This window comes from Pyrgilauda ruficollis, unplaced genomic scaffold (assembly GCF_017590135.1).
Source record: "Pyrgilauda ruficollis isolate IOZ18807 unplaced genomic scaffold, ASM1759013v1 scaffold474, whole genome shotgun sequence".
Classification (NCBI taxonomy): Eukaryota; Metazoa; Chordata; class Aves; order Passeriformes; family Passeridae; genus Pyrgilauda; species Pyrgilauda ruficollis.
The window spans coordinates 1-10,278 of NW_024526311.1; the positions used below are offsets into that span (position 1 = coordinate 1).

At 47.5% G+C, this 10,278-nt stretch overlaps 1 long non-coding RNA gene across 1 annotated transcript in view; it reads right to left on the reverse strand.

Moving 5' to 3' along the window:
* Positions 1–6,254: 6,254 nt before the first annotated feature.
* The window catches only part of LOC121359865, a 24,355-nt gene continuing 20,331 nt past the window's right edge, over positions 6,255–10,278 (reverse strand). Inside the window, exon 3 of the long non-coding RNA XR_005956100.1 lies at positions 6,255–6,347. This is a non-coding gene — a long non-coding RNA (uncharacterized LOC121359865). The remainder of the gene's footprint in view (positions 6,348–10,278) is intronic.

Below are 10,278 nucleotides of genomic sequence, written 5' to 3' on the forward strand. Positions count from 1 at the left end.
GCGAACTGCCGCGCAAACTGCCTTGTATATGCCTCAGAGACTTACCACAGCCCTGTTTGCCCACTCCTGTTCACCGCGCTCCCCAGAGACCTCTTATAATCAGCCACTCAGCAGCAACACAGGAAGCTCCACCCCTTGCTCCTCACTGACTCACAATGGCAAACATTGAGGGCTGCTGTCATGGCATTTGAGAAATTTTCCCAGGAACCTTTCAATTTGGTCACGGATTCTGCCTATGTGGCAAACATCGCACAGCAGTTGGGTCATTCGGTTTTGAAGGAGGTCAGTAATCCTCCCTTGTTTCATTTACTGAAGACCTTGTGGTGTGCCATTCAGGACCGGGTTCATCCTTTCTACGTTCTGCATGTGAGGAGTTACACCAATTTGCCAGGGTTTGTAGTGGAAGGTAACACGAGGGCTGACAAGTTGGCTAACCCAGCGTGGGTAGCACCTCAGTCTGATACACTTGTGCAGGCCAAGGCATCGCGTAGGTTTTTCCATCAGAATGCACATACCTTGCAGAAGCAGTTTCAGTTGATGCCAACTGAGGCTCGTGACATTGTTGAGTCATGTGACGACTGTCACGTGCTTGCTGCACCTTTGCCGGCAGGGGTAAATCCCAGAGGCCTTAAGGCCTTGGAGCTTTGGCAGACCGAAGTCACCCAGATTGCCGAGTTTGGCCGGCTCAAGTATGTGCACGTCACTGTGGACATGTTCTCCTATGCGATGCAGGCTTCTGCTCACACTGAAGAAAAGTCCCACTATGTCCTTGCCCACTGGAGGCAGGCCTTTGCTGTTCTGGGCATACCTTCTGCTGTGAAAACTGACAATGGTCCTGCTTACGCATCGCAGAAGGTGCGGCAGTTCCTGCAGTTGTGAGGTGTGTCACACAGGATTGGTATCCCTCCTTCTCCGACTGGTCAAGCTATTGTAGAACACGCTCATGGTACTCTGAAGCGGGTTCTTCAAAAACAAAAACGGGGAATGCAGGGTGAAACCCCGCACAGTCGGTTGGCAAAAGCTTTGTATGCCATCAATCATCTTACAGTGCCGCAGAACTCAAATAATCATGTCATTTTGAATCATCATCTTTCGTTGCAGGCTGTGGATGAGACACATCAGCCTGGAGTGAAGGTTTGGGTGTGGAATTCAGTCACCAAACAGTGGGAAGGTCCCTATGACCTTATCGCTTCAGGGCATGGGTATGCTTGTGTATCCACAGATACTGGGGTACGCTGGGTACCTTTGAAGTGTGTTCGCCCTAACCTGTGACCTCAGAGACAGAATCCGGCCGACAGGCAAAATGGAAACCATGACCAAACTGAAAGTCATCAAGTGGGTGAATCACTGAGTGATGACTCAAATGCAGACAACGTGAGTGATCACTCCAATGATTCCTCCACGAGTGGACACTGAACATTGTTCATTTTTCCTTTTCACATTGTTCATTTTTTCTTTTTTAAACGGAAAAAGGGTGAGATGTCGCCCTGTTCTTTTAAGTTCTTCTCAGCCTTCTGATGTTTACATTCTTGTAATGAAGTTTCTCACTCACTTTTATGTAAATAATTATTGTTTTACATTCTTCTCTGGAGGAGGAGAAATTTGATGGACTGTTGTCTTGTCCAGTGTCATTGGAGAGGTGGCACTTTCATCCTCCAATCCACTGTCACTTTTTTAAGTCTATAAATACTGGAGTCAGGAAATAAACATCCTTTCTTTTTCTTCTTCTTACCTTGGAGTCCAGTGCGTTAGTTGAAAGATATCGTAAAGGGAGCTTTGTTATTACTAGTAGTCATTATCATACTGCTTTGTGTTATTTCATGCATAATAAAATTGGTGACCCACTTGGTAGAAAATACAGTAAAAAGGGTTTGGCTGGTCCAAGAAGGAGGGGGAATTGTAGCAATGTATCTGAACAACTTAGGCAACATTGTGCCCCAGCCAAACTATCTCTAGTTATTCTTATCAGAGCCCTCTGGAATTCATCAAGGTTACTAAGACATAAACTGTGTTAAATTAAGAAAGAAGAAACTGAGAAACAGAATACCAAGATCACAAGAACTAGATAACAGAAGGCAGTGAACCACCTGGACTGTAACCAATCACATACTCTGAAGAGTGTGTGCAGAACGCATGGACAAGATAGAGGTACCAATGAAGAAATGCGTGACTAGCTAGGTAGTGATATACACACAAATACACATATACACACACGTCTGTTTTTCTAGGTGGAACAGCAGTTGGATGTATGGAGCTATGTATCTAGAGCTATGTCTCTGGGCGTGCCTAGCCTGTGTGTGCACACAGAGACGTGTAGAGCTAGTGCACATACACATAAGTACTTGCTCACTTGCACAGAGTTCTTGTGCACTACAGTACTTGCTAGCAGCACACACTTGTGTACACTAAACTTGCTACATCAGCACATGTGCTACACAGACACTCATGTACAGTCTCTACTGATGCACACATGCCTACAAGCATGACTTGTTTGCACGTAGTTTTGAGCACACCGATGTGTGCAGTGCTATACATATTAATTATATATACATGTCTCACACAGAGCTATGCTCACACTAGCAGAACCTCTGTGTACTCACAAGCACAGAGCTGTGCACAGACCCACTCACACTTGAGAGCATGTGATTTAACACACATCTAAACAGCAGTGTACACATCACGTGTGCACTTCAGTGCATCTATGTGAATAGTGCTGTTCACACCAGTACACATGTACACTGTGCAAAGCAGGACATGTACACTCACATCTGGGCACACTAGAAAAACACGTGCACACAGAGCTGTAAACTTGCTACATCAGCACATGTGCTACACAGACACTCATGTACAGTCTCTACTGATGCACACATGCCTACAAGCATGACTTGTTTGCACGTAGTTTTGAGCACACCGATGTGTGCAGTGCTATACATATTAATTATATATACATGTCTCACACAGAGCTATGCTCACACTAGCAGAACCTCTGTGTACTCACAAGCACAGAGCTGTGCACAGACCCACTCACACTTGAGAGCATGTGATTTAACACACATCTAAACAGCAGTGTACACATCACGTGTGCACTTCAGTGCATCTATGTGAATAGTGCTGTTCACACCAGTACACATGTACACTGTGCAAAGCAGGACATGTACACTCACATCTGGGCACACTAGAAAAACACGTGCACACAGAGCTGTACACACTGTCACACACACTTTGTCAGAGCTCTCCTGGCTCCGACACCTCTGTGGGTCTCCTGTGTCATGGCAAGGATGGGGATAGGAAAGGGGAGTGTGGGTGGGACATTGTGGTTCAGTTTAAAGAGCACCTCTTGTGCCTTTGGTGTGGGAGCAGACAGGCTTGTCATCTCGGACTGAAGGAGAGAAAGGTATCTGTGTCTAAGCTTTTGACACTTAAGCTCTTCTCTTTGGCAACTATGAGATGAAGTCTGAAGACTAAGGAAAAAGAAAAGCCTAGAGGTTTAGTAGCCCAGAGGAGGGCAAGAGACGAGGGGAGAGGATCTTCCTTTTTTCCTTGGGGACTCTTAGCAAACTACAGGTCCTTTCAGTAAGGCTCACCTTCCCAATTAGCTAGAAGGAGAAAGAACAAGTGAAGAAAGGAAGAACTCAGGGGTTGGCTGTACTCAGCTCTGCTCCTCTACTCGCCCCACAGCAAGGCGAGGGCATTGCTCAGAGACACTCAGGCATGTATATACTCTCTGATTATGCTGAAAAGTGAGAAAGCTAAGGTGGAGCAGCAGGGCAAAGCTTGGGGGTTCCAGCCAGCTCCCTGACTGCCCAGGAGGGACTAGCTGTTACTTGTTAATCTCGGGTATTAAAGAGAAAGTAACAGCTAAATATTGTAGTGTTAATGTTGGGACTAAAAACAGGGCTAGGATTTATCAGCTTTAGTCAGTGTTTAGAACTAGAGTCAATATTTCTATGAGCTGCAAATATTCTGGTAGCTAAGCCTGTGTGCTCCTGTGTGGCCCTTGGCTGTCAGCCCACAACAGGAGTAGTGCTCTCAGTACAGATGGGGTCTGGTCAGAGCTCAGGAACTTGTGTGTTGCACTGAGGCAGACCATTGCGGCAGCTGTCAAGGGAGGGTCTCCCCTGGCAAATGAAGAAACCTCTAGAAAAACAATGAGCAGATGTTGCCCAGGGAAGTTGTGGCTGCCTCATCCTTGGAATTGTTAAAGGTCAGGTTGGACAGGGCTTGGAGCACCCCAGGATAGAGGAAGGCGTCCCTGCCCATGGCAGGGGGTGAAACAAGATAAGCTTCAAGGCCCCTTCTAACGCAAACTATTCTGTGGTTCTGTATGAAGGCATTAGCACAGAAGGGAGAGACTTCCCAGCACTATCACAGACAGACATGGTTGGGAGCGGTTCCCTGTGCCTTGGGGAGTAAGAACTGGATGCAGCACAATCCTGTGACTGGGAAAGGAGCTATTCACCAGTTCTGTATTAGTTCAACTCTCTGATGCTTCTCAGTTTGGAGCAACCGCTGAAGGCCACCCACGTGGGTCCCCGAGACCCCCACATAACACAGACAGCTCCCAACCCCCGGCCTGCTACCACCTATGCAAGCCCGCGCGGCACTTGGCTTGGATATTCTGTGTTATTTGGTTTTGTCGGGTGCCCCTGCACTCGGTGAAAGCCGTCCCAGTCGCTGCTGGCGGCCCTCTGCCGCCTCTGGGCCAGCGACTTCTGCGGTTTACAAGACCTTTGCACAACTAAGCCCGCCCCTGACTTTCGGCAGTGCTGCGTGAATCGCGCCTGGTGCCCCCACTGCCTCTGCTGGGGCAACGAACGCCGGGAGTCATTACGCTGGGTCTCCGCTGGCCACTCCTTGCACAGACCAGCCCCCGCCTGTGGCTCTTGTCCAGGAAACCCCACGCACACAGCTTCTCTCGAGCGGCTTTTTATGCAGACCGCTCCTTGCGCTGCCGCTGAGCTGGTGACCTCTGCAGTTTCCAAGACCCCCAACACAGCCAAGCCAATCCCTGACTCTCAGCAGAGCCTCGTACGAAACGCACCTGGTGCTGCTGCCACCCCCACTGGGGCAGCGAGCGCTGGGAGCTACTATGTTGGGCTTCTGCTGGCCGCCATTTACACAGACTGGCCCCCGCCCATGGCTCCTGCCTGGAAAACCCTGCGCACACGGTTTGCCCTGCCAGGCATCCCCACTTGCCACCAGCAGCTCCCCCTGCTGGCTGCGGGATTGGTTGTGTCACCGCTCTGGGCTTCTGCCACCTCCCCCTGCTTTTGCTGGGTCAGCATGCACTGGAAACTTGCAGCGCCCAGTGCGGCTGTGAGCGCTACTTTGTGCAGACTTGCCTCCCTGGCCTCCCCTGTGCCAGCGGGTTGGGGAAACCACTGTGGCGGGGGGGGGGGGGCCCCCTGTGCCAGCGGGTTGGGGAAACCACTGTGGCGGGTCGGGGGAACCCCGCCCGCCTACTCCCCCATGGTCTCCACTCAGAAAATCCTGCTCACTCAGTTTTTCCCCAAGCAGCAGTCCCGCCAGCGCCGCCCCCTTCCTCCTCCGCCCCCGGGCACTCCGCTACTGGGTCAGCCCTACTGGGCTCCACCACTCAGTGTCCCCGAGTCACCGCAAGCAGGCACGTGCACAGCCCCCGTGGTCTCTCCGCCCAGAAAGCACCGCACCACTGGGCTAGTTTGGATGCCCCCGCACCCGGCACTCCCCAGTCGCTGCCACTAGTGGTAGCACTTCTCCCCAAGCCTCAGCCAGTAAGCTCCGGAAGCCATCACATCGAGTGCGCACCAGAAGCCCACCGCCCTGAGCGCACTGCTGTTCCACATGGAGCAGCCACACGGCCTCCACTGAATGGCAAGCCCCGCCATCACTCCAACACTGTGACTCTCAACCTGGCAACCCCCAGGTGCTCTTGAGCCCCTACAAATCCCTCAATCTCACGCATCCTGCCAGCCACATGGTCCCCGCTTTCCTCTTCTACACATCCTGCCTGTAGCTTCTCACTCCCTCTTCCCCATGCGTCCCACCAGCCACAGGTTCCCCGCTCTCCTCCCCCCACACGTCCCACCGTCATTTTTCTTCTGACGTCCATATCTTAAAGCTTCAAGAGACCAGGACTGGTCCCATGTATTGTCTGAAGCTGACTTTTATACATTAGGATGACGGAAATTACAATGTGGCCAAAAATAGTTATGAGGATTTTCTAAGTCTCATACCCACCCCAAGCATACTCTCAGCTCTTACACTAGTACTCACAATCCTCTAGATCTGCAGTCTTCAGGGGCTTTTCCTCTTCTTCCCCCTCTTCTTTTTCATTATCCAGTCTTTGTTGTCTCTGGGGTGCCAACCTGCAATCACCAATGGTCACAGGAGAGGTCGTTCAATCTGCCAAAATCGGCAGGGGTGTGCTATTCATCCAAAATCTCCTAGGCCATGGAGAAGAGGTTTTATCTCCCGGCAGGAACCCCCATTTGTGAGAAACGACTGCTCACTTTCAAAATTTGAAAGGTTTATTAAACCTTAACAAAAACTTACAACAAAGGACTGAATAAGGAAAACATTTTCAGCACTGGGAGCCCCCATGACTACCAGCCACGTGCTTGTCTACAAAATGGATGCTCTGCCTTTTATATCCTTAGCCCCTCCCAAAGTTTTGTCAGTCAACTCCTTCTCTGCCATCTATTGGTGGAGATTACTTTCTTACATCTTGATTGGAGGTCAGGTGTTGTTACGCTGCGCCTCCTGGTAACAAGCCAGCCTTCTCTAAATGTCTTGACTACTAAGGCTATTACAAGGGGGAAAGGGGTCTATGGGGGGGACATATTACAATAACATTACTATACATCTACATAATATGTATCTTTTAATTATGAGAGCCAACTATTATATTACTCATCTATTACACTAACATAATTAACCAGACTTGAAAAATAAAAGCAAGGCACCCACTTTAGAATATGACTGGAGTTTAAACTATTTACTAAAAATTATCTTGTTGGTATTTCTCCCTTGCATCTAACTCAGAGTACATAAAAAAAACCTGAAAGCCTATCGAATACAAGGCGACCCCTGAGGCAGGGAATGATTGGTATCTGACTCCAAAGCTTCGGAATGCTGAACACTCGCTTTATTAAAACTATACTATATTACATTACAACTATATTAAAGAGAGATACTATACTATACTATACTATATCATAGTTATTACTAACTGAAAAACTCGTGACTGTCTGCAGACTGACAGTCCACACAGCTTGGACCTGATAGGCTAATTAAAATAAACAATCTCCACCAGAATCCAATTATCAAATTCCTTCAGGTAAACAACCTTCCCAACACATTCCACATGTGCAAAACACCAGGAGCAGCAAGCAGAGATAAAAATTGTTTTCCCTCTGTGCTTCTCCAGGAAAAATCCTGAGAGAGAGAATTATGTCTGTCTCTGAACAGAGAATGTGAATGCCACAAAAGCCCTTTTAAGAGTCTCATGGAGTGAGTTTTTGGGGCCTTGCATTTTAATTGGCGCAGTGAAGAAGGGTACTCTTGAGGAGATGAAGAGGTATTTTATATGGAGATAACCGCCAGTCATGGAATAAAGGAGAAATTAATTTTTGGTCAAAACCAATATTCTCCATCAGAAAAGGAATGGAAACACGGGCAAAAATTGTCCTTAACTGCTCTGCACTGGTAGAGTTACTAAAAGCTTAGAAAGCTTGTCCAGCCCCAAACAGGAGATGTGGGGTGAGGAAATCGGGCACTATCTGCAGTAAGTTGCTGAGAAAATCCGAATTTTGGCAAAAGAAAAGACAAAAAAACCATAGTAAGGAAAAAGGTCTGGTATCCATATGGGTGGAGGCTGGACTCAGAGCTGCAAAAAGAGAGAAATATGTTGCCCAGTAGATACAGAAAGAGCTAATTGAGTTACAAATTGCCTAGGAGGCTGAAACAATAGCCTGCCTCAGGGCGGACTGAGAAGTGAATGCACAGAAGTTAGCCCCAAACCTGAAAAACTTTGTCTGAAGGAGCTCATCCAGAGACAAAGAGCTTTATATTTGCACATTAACACTGCTGGGGAAAATGTGGAGAATGTACCAGGGTTTTTCTGCTTGGAGGAGGAGGTGGGCCTCCCCAAACATGATGTCACCATCCTCCACTCCCTGGAGGAGGGGTTTAACTCAGCAAAGCCAACCCCCTCCTCCCCCCAAGTTCTGCCTTCTTGAAAATATGGAATTTGTTTACCCTAAGGTGGAGCCCGTGGTAATGTATCTCACTCTGCACCAGATTTGGTTATGTGGGAAGAGAAAAGAAAACAAAACAGAGAATGCTTTGAGAATTTCACTAATGGGGGTGAATGAAATAAAGCTTGCTGAGGAGGAAGAACATGGTGAAGAGCCCTGGTCTCTTGCCCAGGGAGCAATCTGTTGTGTGAAAATTTGGACTTGTTGGAGGGGGGAGAACCCATCCCTCTCCCCACTCCAAAATGTGCTAAAATTAACAGGAAAGTGTGGGAGGTGGCTGGTTTTCAACCAATGCACAAGAAACAGCTGGTGCCCCATCAGCCTTCTCCCATGTTATTGTTATTTATTACAAACTTTAAGGATCGAGACCAAGAAAATAAACTCTCGGTGTTGCCCTCAATAAGTGAACTGGAGGAGGGTGGCAAATCCAAATATCCTAAAAGGCTCCCTGAAAATAAATGGAAATTCAGTTGCCCTGTATTCTCAGCAAATCTTTCCAAAATGCTCCTACACTGCCACCTTCTAGTATAAGTGAGTATAGAGCCTTGTCTGCCACTAGAGGCAAGGAACAGAATTGACAAAATCATTCCGGATTAAAGGCCAGAGGTGCCTATGGTAGAAAACACAAAATACCAACAGATGGATGGTCCTTTCTTTTTAAGACCGGTCCAAGTGGGATCGAGTTTTCTTTTTCTCTCCTCTTCCACTATTCCAAGAGAAGAGGTGTTCCATGAGAGGATAAAGTGACAACAGGACTGAAGAGTTGCTGTTTTTTGCTGCATCGATTGTTTACATGTTTTTATCCTGATAGTTTAAAGATATTTATGTTTGTACATGTTTTATAAAAGTTGGTTGCAAGCAATGTTTCATGATGTGCTTTCTCTCTGGTTGCCACAGTGGGTAGAGAAGATTCCTCCCTAAATTTACCTTAGGTTTTCAGATGATTATGGAATCAAATTTGTATACCTCTTCCTATCTCCTCAGAGCAAAGCATAAAATTACTATACCGAGGGAAGCACATGTAGAAACAGTAAACAATGTGTAAAGCATGATTATGCAGAAGAAGAGGATGTCGAACTGTTGGTGACCCCTGGAATGAGGGAGAAAAGGGGCTAACGGAAAATCTGAAGTGATAGCTGGAAAGTTCTCTACGGCTGTAGATGAAGAAGGCATGACTGGTTAACCTGACAAAAGAGAAGCAGCAAGATTCTGGGTGTGAAAACCAATGAAGGGTTTGGCAAAGTTGGAAAGGTATTTGGTCCAAACACAGGACCCTGACTGAAATGATATGCTGAGGAGGTTGGAATGACTCGAATTTTGTTATATTTTGACCCCCACCCCTGAAGCAATCCAGACTACTATGTAGTAGAATTATTACTAAATGTAATTTTCCCATGGTGCACACTGACTTTTTCCTCTTTCCCTGGGTATGGGTCCCGGGGATGGCCCTGAAACCTGGTTGGTGAGAAGGATAAGGGTGGTTATCAGTAACAGGTACATTTGTTTGGGTTAGAACAATACCTGGACCTGTAAAATTACAGACTACAAAAGGCAAGGCAGCCTAACTATTGAACGTGATTGGCTTAGGTCCCTGTTTGAGTTCAGATTTATCCTATGATTGCTCACTCAGGGACTTGTGTACTTCTGAACTAGGCGAGCCAAATTGGATTTATGTTATGGCCAGATTTATCTTGTCCAGCTACAGACCGGCTGTACTGTGACAGGAAAAGAGGTAAGTTTAACCATATTTGGATATGGAAACTACTGGTGTGGAAGTCCTGACCAAAAAAAAAAAAGATAATTTTTAACGAACTACCCAGTACTAAGAGATTATAGCAAAAATTATGCATGTTTGTTGTGGGAGAGGGCAGGTCAGGCCTTGCTCTGGCGAGAGTGTCCTGCCCCACACTCCCCAGCTCTAGGCATCCCAGACCCACAGTGTCTGTCAGTCATTGGCCACACCGGAGGCAGTGCTCCACTCTGCCTAACCCAGCTCCTGAGTGGCCGGATGACCAGAAGTCCCACCTGGGAAGGGGGGGGG